This window comes from Uranotaenia lowii, chromosome 2 (genome assembly GCF_029784155.1).
Source record: "Uranotaenia lowii strain MFRU-FL chromosome 2, ASM2978415v1, whole genome shotgun sequence".
Taxonomy (NCBI): domain Eukaryota; kingdom Metazoa; phylum Arthropoda; class Insecta; order Diptera; family Culicidae; genus Uranotaenia; species Uranotaenia lowii.
In genome coordinates this window covers 168,860,724-168,876,072 of record NC_073692.1, presented here as the reverse complement: position 1 = coordinate 168,876,072, position 15,349 = coordinate 168,860,724, and the positions used below count along the sequence as shown (strand labels likewise).

The 15,349-nt window shown below is 35.1% G+C and overlaps 1 protein-coding gene across 3 annotated transcripts in view; it reads right to left on the bottom strand.

Moving 5' to 3' along the window:
* The window catches only part of LOC129748567 (proton-coupled amino acid transporter-like protein CG1139), a 53,258-nt gene extending 38,621 nt beyond the window's left edge, over positions 1-14,637 (bottom strand). For 2 of the 3 annotated variants that reach the window (XM_055743225.1, XM_055743227.1), the window contains exon 1: positions 883-1,102. The gene's annotated coding sequence lies outside the window, so the exon portion shown is untranslated. Of the gene's footprint in view, positions 1-882; positions 1,103-14,284 lie in introns of those variants that run through there. The other variant, XM_055743226.1, reaches the window with a different exon arrangement.
* Between the last annotated feature and the right edge of the window lie 712 nt (positions 14,638-15,349).

The window sequence follows — 15,349 nt, the reverse complement described above, 5'->3', positions numbered from 1 at the left end:
CATATTTTTGTGCTTTAACCACCTTTAACGCCAATAGGTTCTAGAAAAAAGTTAATTTGTGCTTGAGTTATCGGTTGAACAATTTTAAAAAAATTGTTTAAAACAATGTTGACGATTGCCAATCAACCATTTCAAAACAGGAAACAGAGTGGTACACTTCAGTTTCGCTCAGTATCCAATATGAAATCCTTTTCCTTTTAAGATGAAGAGGGACCTAATGCACTAATATAATGCTTCATTTTTTAAATTTGTATTTAAGTTTTTCAGTATTATTGGGAAACATGAACATACTAAAAATGTCGTCATTACGACCTTGAAGTTATTTTTCTGTTTTCTATCCAAATTCATAACTAGCTCTTAGTTTAAAAATAGAAATCTGACAAAAATAGAAGTACGTCGTTTGTTTATTTTCACAGGAGGTTCTGTTTAAAAACTTATATCTAGGGCAGCAAAAGCAAGTCCCATAATCTGCTGCACTCATTCGTTGATATGCTTTTCCCGACACAACAATTTGGTACGGTTCCAAGAAAATCCCCTCGCAACTGGTTTGTTTTCACACCGTTTAAGTAAATATGCCAAAAAACTGCCACACAATCAACGCCATCAACATGACATAAATTGCATTCCATCATCTGCCGAAAAACGTTCCCGCTTGTTACAGATTATACCCATCAATTCATTCATCTCAATAAACCGTCATCGCGGAATTGCTTAATCTATCCTTCCTTCCCAAACGTTTGCTAGCTGGCTCGTAAAGTGCCGAACAAATTTGTTGACGTTAGCGTTGTTCAGGTTGCGGGAATGGGTTATAGCATTTTAAATCAAATCACCAGCACATCAACCTAATAGAAACACCCACACATCTCCTGGAATGTTACTTGCCTGTTGTAATGTTTACTTTTTGCCGATTAATAAAACGGTGGGAAATCTGTGGATCTTACAAAATTAGGGAAAAAATTCACTAAACCACGATGTCCAAAATTTAAAACCGTGGAGCACTTCCGCCCGAAGACGTCAATCTCTTGGAGATCAACTTGCAATTTGCGCGCGATCGAGCAAACAGCGCACGTCCGCTCGAGTTGGCTGCTGAACTACGAACTGAGAATCGGTCGGTCGATGATGTATTAGAAGAGAAATTTGTATTGCAATGGTTTTGCAAAGCCAGAATGTGGACCTGCCCCTTTTACTGGGGGGATGGATGCTGCTGTTGGCGTGCACGATAGCTAAACATGAGAGAAATTTGCGCGCAATCCCAAGTTAAATTAATCACGCTACTCGTGACACTTGACTAGGCAGAAATTTGTGACATTGAACGTGGATTACTTCACGAGGTACACCTAGAACATAGAATTTGTTTATTTTGAAACGATTTTACTTGGAGACAGAAAAAGAACATTATCCACAGCTTATGAAGATTCTACTTATAAAAGAATTTGTTATCTTCGTTCTACGCTGTATGTTGCATGTTCAATGTTCTTCGTTCTTTTTTTTTTTTGTTCTTTGTTCTCTGTTATATGTTCTATGTTCTATGTTCTAATTTCTATGTTCTTTGTTCTATGGCCTAAGTCCTATGTTCTGTGTTCTATATACCATGTTGAATTTTTACAGGTATTCTTGTTGTTTAGAAATTTTCGGTCAAATGTTGCACTTTCATTACCTGTTTACCTCATTACCATCTTTCGTTCTAAAAATTTTGTTTGAGAAAAAGATCCCAGAGAACCGTGTCAAACATATCAAAGCATTTAACAAGATCCAATTGAAGCACCAAGTTGACTCTCGTAACAATCCACGCGTTCAAAGGTAACGTGGAAGATTCCTTCAGACGGTTTCAATTGATTTCATAATAAAGACTCCCTCATCCTTCTTGCTGCAACGGAATGTCATGTTTTTATTTGTGCGGGTGTCGTTCTTATCAATTGGCCCTGTCTACACAAACTGTTTTCTCACCGGGTCCAATATATCACTGACCCACTAAACAGTGCAGGCTCATGTCCAACGAGACTATTTTCCTAGACGTATTTATTTGTCCAAAGCGCTGGGATCCGTTTGCTGTATTGAATAGGTAATATAAGCAATTTACATTATTTACCGCAAGTCATATGAATGTAGAGCATGACAATTACTAGGGCAGCGTGTGATTTATTCAATTGTGATTGGGAATAACTTCAACAATCGATATCAAATGTAGATTTTACTAAATAAAAAAAAATACTTCCAAAATGTTTAAATTTCTTCTTTTCAAGTTCTTACTCAAATCAAATGATCTCCAGTATTAGAACTGAGCATAAGATATTTCGAAACGAACAATTACAAAAGCCCAACAGAAGAGACTTTAACCCTTCAATGCATGACTTTTTTTTAATGAGTTTAGCAATAATTTAATCAGGGAAGAATATAACTTTTTTTTAATTATTCAAAAGTTGATTGTCTTGTGAGCATTATTTAAATTCAAATTACAATATAAATCAGAAGCAATCACTATAGACTAAGAAATGCAGCTGGAGTTTCGAATTGCAATACAAATATGCAATACCTTTCCATGCCATACTTGATTCTAAATATTTGCTGGCTTTGTCAACATAAATTGAGAACTAATTCTAACTGTGTTTGGGTAGTTGGTAAGTGGAGTTAAGCAAAATCGTGTAACGGAGTCCCATTTCCCTTTTTTATGTCTCCATTGGACGGAGGGGTGAGCAATTATTATTCATAAAACAAGTTTATTTTATTTATTTTATTTAACGACCGTTTAACAGCTTAGGTCATTCTGGTTCATAAAACAAGTAAAGTATAAAAATTGTATGGAAGCTACCCCTTTTTTCCATCCTCCCTGCTGGAAGAAGGGAGGAATCTCAAATAACCATAGAAACATTCCTTGTATTCAAATACCCTTACATGACAAATTTGGTTCCATTTGCTAGATTAGTTCAAGTTATGTAAAAAATTGTAAGAGAGCTCCCTTCACCCCTTCCTATCTTCCCTTTAAAAAAAGGAGGGGGACCAAATAATCAGATCTCGAGTTATGGAGACTAGTTACTTGAAATTGAAAGACCCCCTCCCCCTTTCCATCGAGAGAGAGAGAGGGGTCCCAAACTTCTATAGAAACCTTCCCTGGCCTCAGGAGCATCAACCTACGCAAATCGTTTCAGTTGTTTGCAAGTCTATAGGGAACAGACAGACAGAAATTCATTTTTATATATCTATAGATAGATAAATTTGATTTTTGCTTCACTTTATGCATAGTTTCCTCGATATATCAGGCATACATTGAAATCTCATAATGAAAATACCATGAATCTATTCCTTTAAACTAGAGATGTACCGAATATTCGATCGGCCGAATATTCGGCGCCAAATTCCGCCGAAAAACCGTTAAGCCGAATATCCGGCTCACCGAATAGTTGAGCTAAGTAGTCGGCCGAATTGGCCGAATAGGTCGAATATCTACTACAGACTTGAAAATTTTTCAAATAATTTTGGATAATTTATGAAATATCCAAAAGAAATGTTGTAAAAGCTACACAATCATTTAAAACTTATGGTTTCAGCAAAACATCTAAGGTGTATCCGCGTATCTTTCACTGTAGATTGTACAGGAGAATGCTGAACGGTATCGCTTTATACTTTGATTTTAGTTTATTCCAGATTTTCTGGATATATTCAGGCTTGCCCATAAATCCAGTGAAGAATGCAGATAAGTCAAATATGGCCGGGATTTTCAGATATTGTTTAAAACTTCCCGAGTTTCGCTCGGTTTTATTATGATTATTTGCTAAATCAAATAAAAAACCTCAAATTCCTCTTTAGAATTTTTAGATTCTGTGTTCAATAACGATTTTTCAAAAATTTTAAAATATACTTGAATGTTGACCTTTTCTAATTTAAAAAAATATCTTGTAATACCATCATCCGATAATATCATCTAGTTGAAAATAGTCGACTGAAAACATGAGGGGCATTAATATAGTAGAAATAGAAGCATTGAAATAATCGCATAAGTATTTTTCATTAAAAACTCAATCGAATATTCGACCGAATATTCGTTTGGCCAAATAGCTGAAAAGGTCAATAATCGGTATTCGGCCGTTCGCCGAATACCACTATTCGGTACATTTCTACTTTAAACTTTAAAATATCTCCTTTTTTTATTAAGTTATCTTATTTTAATCGCCGCTGGGATATATTCTTATTTAAATTTTGGCATTTCGGCGAGTTGTGAAAATTCAAGGTAGAATATTTAGAAAGAACATGAATGTATTATAGGTGGAAAGATCAAAGCTGGAGCGCTTTGGGTAGAAGAAATTGAATAGTTGTTGAAAATGTGAGCAGGGCTTTTGTTTTGTGAACAGCTTTTGAACTACTTGCGTGATTCTTTGCCGCGCAATAATACTTTGCCACCTATAATACTTTCATGTTCCTTCTAAATATTTTACCTTGAATTTTCACAACTCGCCGAAATTCCAAAAATTAAATAAGATTTTTTTTATTAAGTTAGTGTTGTTTTAATTAATGTTAATGATTGCTACAGTCTATCACATTAGACTGAATTGATCTGAGGTCATTTTTGAATTCCTCAAACCCTAGGATTTAAAAAGCTTCGATTTTTTTTGCATATTTTTTAAGTAATGTTTACATGAGTAAATTTAGACTTTGAGATTTGTGTGGGAGAATTCAAGTTTTGTTTGTTTTGATTTTGTTTTGTATCTTCTGTCGAACCGAGCCTGCTGATGGTTTTGATGCCAATTTAATGTCAATTTTCCGATGAACAACTGTTTTTTTATTTTAAGAGACTTTCATTTCAATGATGATGAACAACTTTGTAGAAGACTGTAACTTCGTATCTTGTTGGGTAAAAAAGTTATAAGTGTGTTATAAGTGAAAAACCAACAATTTTTTTAAATAGAGTGTTTTTTCTGGAAAATCTATATCTATACTAGCTGACCCCGTGTGCTTTGCTACACCTTCCAAAAATAAATTGAATTTGTTAAAATAATTGAAATTAACTTTTATTTTTAAGGCAGAATTTTAAATCTAATTTCACTATAACCTAGAAGCAAACTCGTATGAAAGAGAGCTGCAGCTACAGTTACGAATTTCAGTACAAAGATGATCAAATAATACTTTCTTAAAATTGATCTCTAAATTTGATTTTCAAGATCTATCTGAAGCTTTTACTCTGTTTCAATAACCTTCATAGAGTGTATTATTATGTTAAAATGTATGTTTTAATGCAGGGGTGAGCAACCTTTTGAACCAACGGGCCAATTTAAATTTGAAATCTTGTCGGCGGGCTTTTTTAAATAATTAGCAGAACTTCACGTCAGTTTTTATAACTACAAATTTTTGGCGAAAACAAATCTGAAAAAGGAAAGATTAACCGAATTTACGAGTTTAAAAACAGAAAATTAACACGACTAGCTAAATACCCGATATTGAAAAGGTACATCACTAAATCTTTGTCATTTTTACTATCTCTCAACACGAATGCCACAAGGATGGTAAAGTGTCATTAATAAAACTTTAACTATCTCTCAATTTTTCAATAGTCAATCACCGTCTTCTTGGCGTTGGACGTTGAATTGCTTATTGACTTTCTGTGTTTTGTTTTTCCATAATTAAAACTTGTCCTCAACGCCTAGATTTTTTTCCAACAAACGATAAGAACCTCGTTTTTTAAATCGAAGTTCTATATTGGATCATTGCATTGAGATGTTGAGCAAGGTTGTATAGAAATCACAGAAAAATTTTCAATTTCACATATTTGTAAGCCACTATCTTAAAAATTCTAGAATTTTTATCCAGATTTTCATAATTTCTAATCTTATTTTGATATCATTGGGATAGGATTTTAAAAGCTAAATTATGAGTGAAACAACCCAATTTATCGATGTTTGTTATAAATTTTCTATCAAATTTCTGAAAAAAAAACATCACTGATAATCGTCAAATAACTTTTGGGTTAAATCACAGAATTTCAGATATCTCTTGTTTTTATCAAGAAATAATAATTTTAGGCGGCGACTTTAAAGCCGGCTGATTTATGTTAATATAAAATCTAAAATCGTTCACCCAGGCTTTATTATTAAACATTCGTTTTTTCGTCATTATTCAGCAATAAATAATATTTCCCAAGGTTTCGATTTGAATTTTTTTGCCAGTATTTGAATGCTAACAGAACAAGCCTTTTTACCGAATTAGATAGAAAATTATCTGCTGAGCAAACTTTTTATCATTCAACTTTATTTTAGCTTGAGAGGAAAATAATGACTTCACTAACGGACTTCGAAATTCCTGTGATCATGTGTAGCTTTAGCTGCTCTTCCTCACTTTAATTGATTTTGCTTTCCAAGGTGGTAGGCGTTAAATAATTAGGAAAAATGTATCCTGATTTAAAAAAAACCCAAAATGCAGATAAGGGCATATTTTGATCAAGGCATTTGCATTTTCCTAACAATCCATTGTTGAAAAAAAGGTAAGGCATACAAATTTGAAAAAAAGCTACGCGGGCCGCACAAAAGGGTCTCGCGGGCCACATGCGGCCCGCGGGCCGCGGGTTGCTCACCCCTGTTTTAATGATATGGACTTCCAGCCCTTTCCCACTTCCAATGCAAGAAGTGCTCACGAACTACACAGAAATTTTTTTTGACTATTACGTGTCACTGAAACTGCAAACTTTAAAATAAATCAACCTGTAATTAACAAAACCAGTAATTTTCAATTGTTTTCCTTGAAAGTTAACGAAGATTCATTTATTATTACAGCAAAAGTCCTGTAAAAAAGTTGTACACTGAAAATTTAATGTCATGTAATTTGTTTTTCGACCTGTAAAATTACGGTAAATGTCCTGCTCCTTTTTGTTACAGGACATTTGCGTAATTTTACAGGAAATACTTTTTGCTGTGTACGTTAAAATCATTCTTAGTATCTAATTTAGGCAACATTTCGCTTTATTTGTCTGATTAGATTTGATATTATGCCAAATTTGATATGAATAAAGACTTATCTTTTTCTTTCCGACTCCTCCCGGAAAAAAGGGAGGGTCTCAAATTATTTATGCAAACAAACTTGTATCGAAGCCTTGATTGGTTAATAAGTTTTCAAGCTATGCAACGCGGACTCCCTATGTCCCTCCCTTCTTTACACTGCTATGCAATCCTAGAAACATATCTCGTATCCTAAAACCTTCTTTGGTTAAAATCATATTAAAATTGTTAAACTTGTAGACATGACACATTACAACTTGAAGTGATGCCATGCCAGCCAGTTCTAAACAAACTCTTGTTGAAAGTAAAATGTGCAAAAATTTTGACATTTGTCCCGTTTGTTTAGGCAAATGAAAACACAATGCTTTTTTGAACATATTCATTGATATACCTGAAAATTTTCTGCAGTATAAGTTAATGTTTGACACTTCACTTCCACTGAATGCTGTTTAAAGCAAAAGACCTTCATTTACAAAGACATCTAAAATTTTTGAATATACACTTCAGATTCAACACACGGGACTCTTTCACTTAATGCTGAATCATTTTGGGGAGGAAGTTCATAAAAAGTAGATGATTCATGACTCAAAGGCGTGTTTGAACTTATTCCACCATTCGTTATGACATTTGAAATGAAAGGAGTTCAACACATTGTCAACACTTTAAGGTCATATTAAAATTTATCAAAAAAAATCTGCTTCCCCTGGAATTTCAATGAAAAATAAATTCAAAAAAAGCTGATCAAAAGTCTTTTCTATGTAGCCAAAATATGTATAACACCAACACAATGTGCTCTAGGGTACCTTATCAACTGAAAATTCTTCCAAAGAATGCATATCCTCACTTTTTGTTATGAAAAGTTGGATGATTTTATTGATAACTTTCACTTTTATTTTTATTTTTATTTACATAGTATTCCGTCTCACGACATAACTTGACGAACATAATTCCTAAAATTCACTCGGTCCATGGCAACCGTTCTCCAATTTCTCGGGCACCCCACGTTCGCCAGATCACGCTCCACTTGGTCTAACCACCTTGCTCGTTGCGCCCCTGCTCGTCTTGTTCCTACCGGATTCGTGGCGAACACCTGTTTTGCAGGACAGTCATCCGGCATTCTCGCAACATGTCCCGCCCAGCGTATCCGACCAGCCTTCACCACCTTCTGGATACTGGGTTCGCCGTAGAGTCGCGTGAGCTCGTGGTTCATCCTTCGCCTCCACACTCCGTTCTCCTGTACGCCACCAAAGATGGTTCTTAACACTCGTCGCTCGAATACTCCGAGTGTACGCAGGTCCTTTCACTTTATGCAGGTCCTTTCAATTATAACTGCAAAAAAATCAAAACGTTCTCTAAATTCGGCCCTCTTAATACATCATTCCTCTATTATGAAGGACAGGCTTTTGTTCAGTTTAGTGTCTGTTCATTTTCATCTAATTTTGTTGTTGGCGCTTGATACATCTTCAGTTAAGGACATGTTCAAAAAATGTTTCGATCTTTTTCTATCGAAAACATCCTATGTATTCTTTTTTCTGTTATCGATATGAATCAAAACAAACCTTAGGCGTATTGAATTATACAACTGTATGAAAATCTTCCCACTTTCTTTTTTTTTTTCAAACGTCCGCAAACAGTCATACCATTATTTTGTATGCATCAGTATTAATTTCATATTTTTAAGACAACAATTGCAGCTTTAAATAACATGAAATGAGAATAGTTTTAATTTTGAAAATCGTTAAACATGGTTTTTATTCGACCGGTAAAATGAGCTAAGAATCAATAAGAAAAAAAAACACATCTAGGCTTCATATCGCCACCACGTGCTATGCTTGGTTGAGAAATAGGGGCAACGCACCCTCTTCGATTTCGCTCAAGATCAGTAGGGTGACTTATCATAATGTAAATAAGAAAAATCCAAAGTTTTGGGGAATCGGACCACCCTCCCTCAAATGGCAGCCCCCCCCTTTTTGAAAATTTGACAATTTTAGCCAAAAAAACTGTTTTTTTTTAATATCTCAAAAACGGTAGAAGCCACAAATACGATAAGACCATCTCTATAAAGAATATATTATAAGCTATCAAATGAGTTGATAGAAAATTTTCGGCAGTGTTGCCAAACTAGAGGATTTTGCATTTTAATACTTAAATTGCGATTATCTCAAAATGCCCCCACTTTTATTTTTCATTTGATGGTGCCAATGGATTCAGCGTGAAATTTTACATAAGATTCACTTATTCACTCAAAACAATATGAGCCGTTTCGGAGATATCAAGTTTTTAAGATAGGAAGTTCGTGAAATTTCACCGTTACGCCAATACATCTAATAAATACGCCTCCGAAAGGATGGATCTGCTTCCGCATATTGGTACTACAGGGTCCGGCAATTGAACTGCTACATTGCTTCAACAGTAATTATCTCGTTGCACGCGAAACAGTATTGAACGACCCCTCGTAGCTTTGTTTACATAGTCCTAGCTATCATTGCACAGTGGTGCAGAACATCAATTTAGCTGTACGAAATTAATAGCGCCCAGGGATGAAGAGATAGACGTTTGATGTCTTCAGCAACATTGTTTAACTTTACATGGAGCATATTCTAGCATCAAAATTTTTGCCGAGGGGTCCACCGATTCCCCCGCTAATTTCAAATGGAAATGGTTTCGCTTATCCTCAACAATGATCACAAAAAAGGGGATATTGTGAAAATGTGCACTTTTCGATGGACGAGCCTTCCAAAATTGCCAATAAAATACACCAAATGTTTTCTTCAGGGCTTCAGCAACTTCTAAAACCATTATTATATATGAGACAATTGTATATCGTGACTTGGTACAACTTTGTTTCGAAGACAGCGAACCATTTTATTCAATATTTGTGTCAGGTTTAAAAAACTGCTTTTTCAAGGAATTTTTTTTTACTTTGACTGTACTGTAACTTCGTGATGTGATAGGACATATTCAACAAACTTATGTACTTTGATCAGATAAACAACTTTGTCGAAGACATCAAAGCCCTTATTTGAAAAATAAAAAAGATAGCATTTTTATCTCGCTATCGGTGGACCCCTCGGCATAAATTTTGATGCTAGAATATGCTCCATGTAAAATTAAACAATGTTGCTGAAAACATCAAACGTCTATCTCTTCATCCCTGGGCGCTATTAATTTCGTACAGCTAAATTGATGTTCTGCACCACTGTGCAATGATAGCTAAGACTATGTAAACAAAGCTACGAGGGGTCGTTCAATACTGTTTCGCGTGCAACGAGATAATTACTGTTGAAGCAATGTAGCAGTTCAATTGCCGAACCCTGTAGTACCTATATGCGGAAGCAGATCCATCCTTTCGGAGGCGTATTTATAAGGTGTATTGGCGTAACGGTGAAATTTCACGAACTTCCCATTTTAAAAACTTGATATCTCCGAAACGGCTCATATTGTTTTGAGTAAATAAGTGAATCTTATGTAAAATTTCACGCTAAATCCATTGGCACCATCAAATGAAAAATAAAAGTGGGGGCATTTTGAGATAATCGCAATTTAAGTATTAAAATGCAAAATTATCTAGTTTGGCAACACTGCCGAAAATTTTCTATCAACTCATTTGATAGCTTATAATATATTCTTTATAGAAATGGTCTTATCGTATTTGTGGCTTCTACCGTTTTTGAGATATTAAAAAACAAAAACAGCTTTTTTGGCTAAAATTGGCAAATTTTCAAAAAGGGGGGCTGCCATTTGAGGGAGGGTGGTCCGATTCCCCCAAAACTTTGGATTTTTCTTATTTACATTATGATTAGTCACCCTAATGATTTTGAGCGAAATCGAAGAGGGTCGTTGCATTTTCATGGTCACTTGGTATGGAATATATATAAAAATGAATGTGTGTCTGTCTGTCTGTTCCCTATAAGGGTATATACGAGCGCCAGTATTGGCGAAAAAATGGCCTCAGCCATAACCTCAAACTTTGATGAGCTGACGGCCTCAGCAGTGATGCTAGGCGCGTTACTAAAATCAGTATTTGTTTTTTTTAAACTAATTATAATATTTCTGAATTGATTCACTATTACAAAAAAAAGTAAATTAATAAAAGCCACGTTGATGTTGACTATGAAAATAATAGCCTGCATGCTCTGATTATTTATAACATTTTCACATAATTCGCTACATCGTTTAAGTGTGCGATACAGACAGTTGTTATTCAGTTCAGATAAATGTTGCGTTTAATTACATATTCTAATAGAATTCTAGGGAAAAGTTGCAAATTCTCAGTACTCATGAAAACGTTTTTCAATAAAAATTCAATTTAAAATATAATCATTTTCCAAATATCAATGCACTTGGCAGCCCTGACCACCCAAAAAAATCAAAACACGAGCATCTGTGTGTCGCATTTCCACAGGGCGAATTTGTCGATATTAGTACCGCAAAATCGCGTTTATCGTGCGCCCTTCTCAAAAATTGATTCTGTTCTCCCATGGTTTGAGGTTAGGGCTGAGGCCTCCTGCTAAGGTGGTGTTCGTGTAAAACTGTCAATATATCCTAATAGACTCGGAAACTACTGAACCGATCATCGTGAAACTTGGCATCTGAGGGTTTTTGGGGCCGGAGATGGTTTCTATAATAGATACAAACCGGTCCGACTTAAGGGAGGAGGGGCTCCCATACAACTTTTGTTTTTATTCCCACGAACCAAAAGTCATGGCACCCATTTTGTCAAGCAATTTTCGTTTCCTTTGGCGGGGTTATTTTCATCATCACCATGGGCCGGGCATTTGAAACGAACATCCAGAGTTCACGTCTACTGGATAGCAAATCAAAGCTTGCTAAGTATTGAAAATTTGAAAGGGGAAATTTTGGCGGATGTTTTTTCCTTCTACTGTTTAAAGCACGTGGTATCGGTACGAGATATTTGGATGCAATAATGAGCCTACATGTTGGATTGAAAAATACTACAAACCTGTTAGGAATATATTGACTTAAATTGTAGTGGCTTTCAAAGTGCTCTTTACCGCTGCTGGGGGGCTTTGAGGGTCTACAAAAACAAACAGTGAACTGAACAGTGAACAATTAATTGACTTCTTCTGCTGAATAACTATTTGGACTGAGTGCTGAAAAACTGATGAACCGATTTCTATAAATTCCAGCTTTTAAAAGCCAACCATTTTCATATTTTTGGAAATTCTTTTAGAGGAAGAAAAAATTAATTAGATTCCGAGTTATAAGCCAAGGCTGCGATTTCAGAGCTTCAATAGCCTTCGAGGAATTTAAACGGGGGATTAGAAAATTGATAAGATTATGAAATCTGAGGTTTTGAGTTTTATACAATTCAATTTCATTGGCCAATTTCTAACTTTTGAGTTATTTATTTTAAAAATGTTTAGTACTGTAAATTCAAACAAATTATATCTTAGAATTCAAATTGATTATTCTTCAAAATAATTAATTGGATGTTTGTGCCCAAGAATAGAAAAAAATGAGTTGGTAGCTTCGGTTCACAGATGATCTGTTTTCGATAACTTCGAAAAACTATTAGTGAGCAAAATTATAAAAGCGAAAAAATACACACATACAATTGAAAACATGCAAAGTAAGTTTTTATCATGGTTTAACAAAGTTCCGAAGTCGTTTTAAAAATTTCAAAATAAATAAAATTAAAACAAATCGATGTACAAGAAGATTATCCATCTTAAAAAGTGGGATAATCTCCAACAAAGATTTTCATTAGATAGGGGATAGGAAAGATTAAAAAAAAGGTTTCAACTTTTGAAGAAAAAAATTTAGGGCCAAATCTGTTCAAGCTTCCTAAAAAAATGGATGTATTCTCGTGAAAGCATAAATTACATCGAAATACATCGCAAGGTATAAGGTTACCAGTCAAGTTTCTCCAATGTTTGAGGCCTTTCTGTCCTTACAGTGGGGGATAAGATGTGGAAAAAGGGTCTCCCTTACAGTTTTATGCATTACTCGAGAACTAATCGAACAAAAAAAAAAAAACAAAATTTAATAGGGAAGTATATTCAAGTACGAGAAATGATATTTTGTATGTTTTAAGACCCCTCACTCTCTCCAACGGAAAGACGGGATAGAGGAGGGAGGTTTTCATACAATATTTTTGGATCACTCGAGAACTTATTATTCAAATTTTAATAGCAAAGGGTATTTGAGTAAAAAAATTTCTATGTTTAAAGCTTCTACCTCCTTTCACTGATTCGATAGGGAGGGGGAAGGGGTGCTCTTATAATTTTTTTTTAATAACTCGATTGCTAGCAAATAGTAACAAATTGGGAAGAATATTTAAATTCAAGATGATGAGTTCTTGATGATTTGGTTCTCCTCACGGGATGGAAAGAGAAGAGAGGTGAGACAAATTCAATAGCTCATCAAATAAATTTAAACAAATTTTGCAGGGGAAAGTATAAAAATACGAGGAATGATTCTATGGTTATTAAAAAAAACCCTTTTCACCATCAAGTAGTGGGGGTTAAGAGATGGGAAAATAGTTCCGTACAATTTTTTGTATTACTTGAGAATTTATCCAACAAATGGAAACAAGTTTGAAAAGAGTATTCGAAAGTAAGTAAATTTGAAAAAAAAAGTAGTAGTAGTAACTTCCATAGTCTGGAAAATCAGTAAAAAAAATGTTACATTGTTCTTCGAGAACGAATAAGTCCCTCAAAAAACTTTAAGAAAAATTAAAATTTGACCAATTTTCCAAATTCAGTAGTAGGTACCGGTAGTTTAAATCAAATTACGACGAATTAAAATATTTTGCTTCCAGGAGTACATTCCGTGCTGAACATCCTTCAACGAAAACCAATCTATAGATTACACGGATCGTTATCCACCCGAATAACCCTTACAAAACACTTAACGTATGTACACAATGCATATAACCACCAATCTCATTGATAGAAAGCAAAAAAAAAACGAAAATCTAGAACAAAGTGCAAAGTGGCAAAAGTGCATCGCGTCGCAATGTCGGCGATGTCAGTGATGTCCCAACTTTGAAGTCGCGATGCTCACCCAAAAACAACAAAAAATGGTCGTGAACTTGTATGTGGGTGGATAAGTGAGCGAGCGTATATGAATGGTGAGTAAGGGATGAAAACAAGTGAAAACATTCTCCCTAGGGGGAGGCTTTCATCCCCCTACGGTTAGCAGCTCCCGGAAGTTTTGGGCTTTATTTTTAGATTTACAACATTTTTTTTTCTTTCTGTAAGATGGATTCTCGTTGACAACTTTGTAATACAATATTGTAGGAAAATAAGCTGGATGTAAACTGCCTGATGTTAACTTACCTAGAAGCTTACAGTTGGGGTTGTGTGCAGCAATCAAGTATCCTAAATTACATAATCAGAATTGATTTTAAAATTCCTGAATTATGCTCACTTCTTCCGGATGGTAGGTTGTTTGCCTTGTTATTTTCCACCCTTTTAATCACTGGTAAAAAACACCTGTCACACTGTTCGACAACTTTCGAGCACACTTGGCACCGAGCAACAGTTATTTCGCACCAAAACCAGACACGGATGAACTTGAACTATCACACTGATGACCGCCCGCCGGACACTTTCGAAAGCAAGAAGCTGCAGCAACTGTCACATGCACTTCGATGGGCTGCTTAGATGCAACTGGGGTACTTCCGAATCTTGCTCTCACATAGTCGAAAAACTAACAAAAACCTAGCCATATCCGTCCGCCGCCACTCACTCATCTCAGGCTCGCTGCTCCCCATCGGCTTCTATCGGACGAAAATGGTGAAAGAAAATGGTGAAAGAAAATGGTCCACCCCATTGCCGAAATCATCCCCCCATACTCACCAATGTTGTTGTTAGTAGCAAACTGACCCTTATGATTCTCTCATTAGCAAGCAGAGGCGTTTCAAGATTCTGCTTGGATTTAACTTGATGCATAACTACGTTGGATTTGCTTTTCAAACGATTGTTGTGTACGTTTTAAAGAAAACCATCCAAAAAATCTATGTTAAACTCAAGTAAGATGACTAATGAAGACTGTAAATTGGTGTTTTCCAACCTTCGTTTGACCGATTTGTATTCCAAATCTGGATGAAATCGGAAAGCTTGTTGATTTCTTTTGGATTTTGTTTCCTTCTACGGTTGTTCCAGATCTTCCTTATGGTTTTGTCGTGATTGTTCTGTCGAGAAGCTACATTCATGTTAATTGACAGTTTTAACCCAAATCAACAAAGAAAAGTGAAACCGCAGGTTTGAAAACCTAAAATAATACATTTTTTTTGTAACTGATTTATTTGAATGAAATACATAATACTTATTACATGTGTAATCTGCTGTTGGATTTGCCCGAAAGGTTTTTTGTGAAACGTTATCTATTCTTTATTCTTC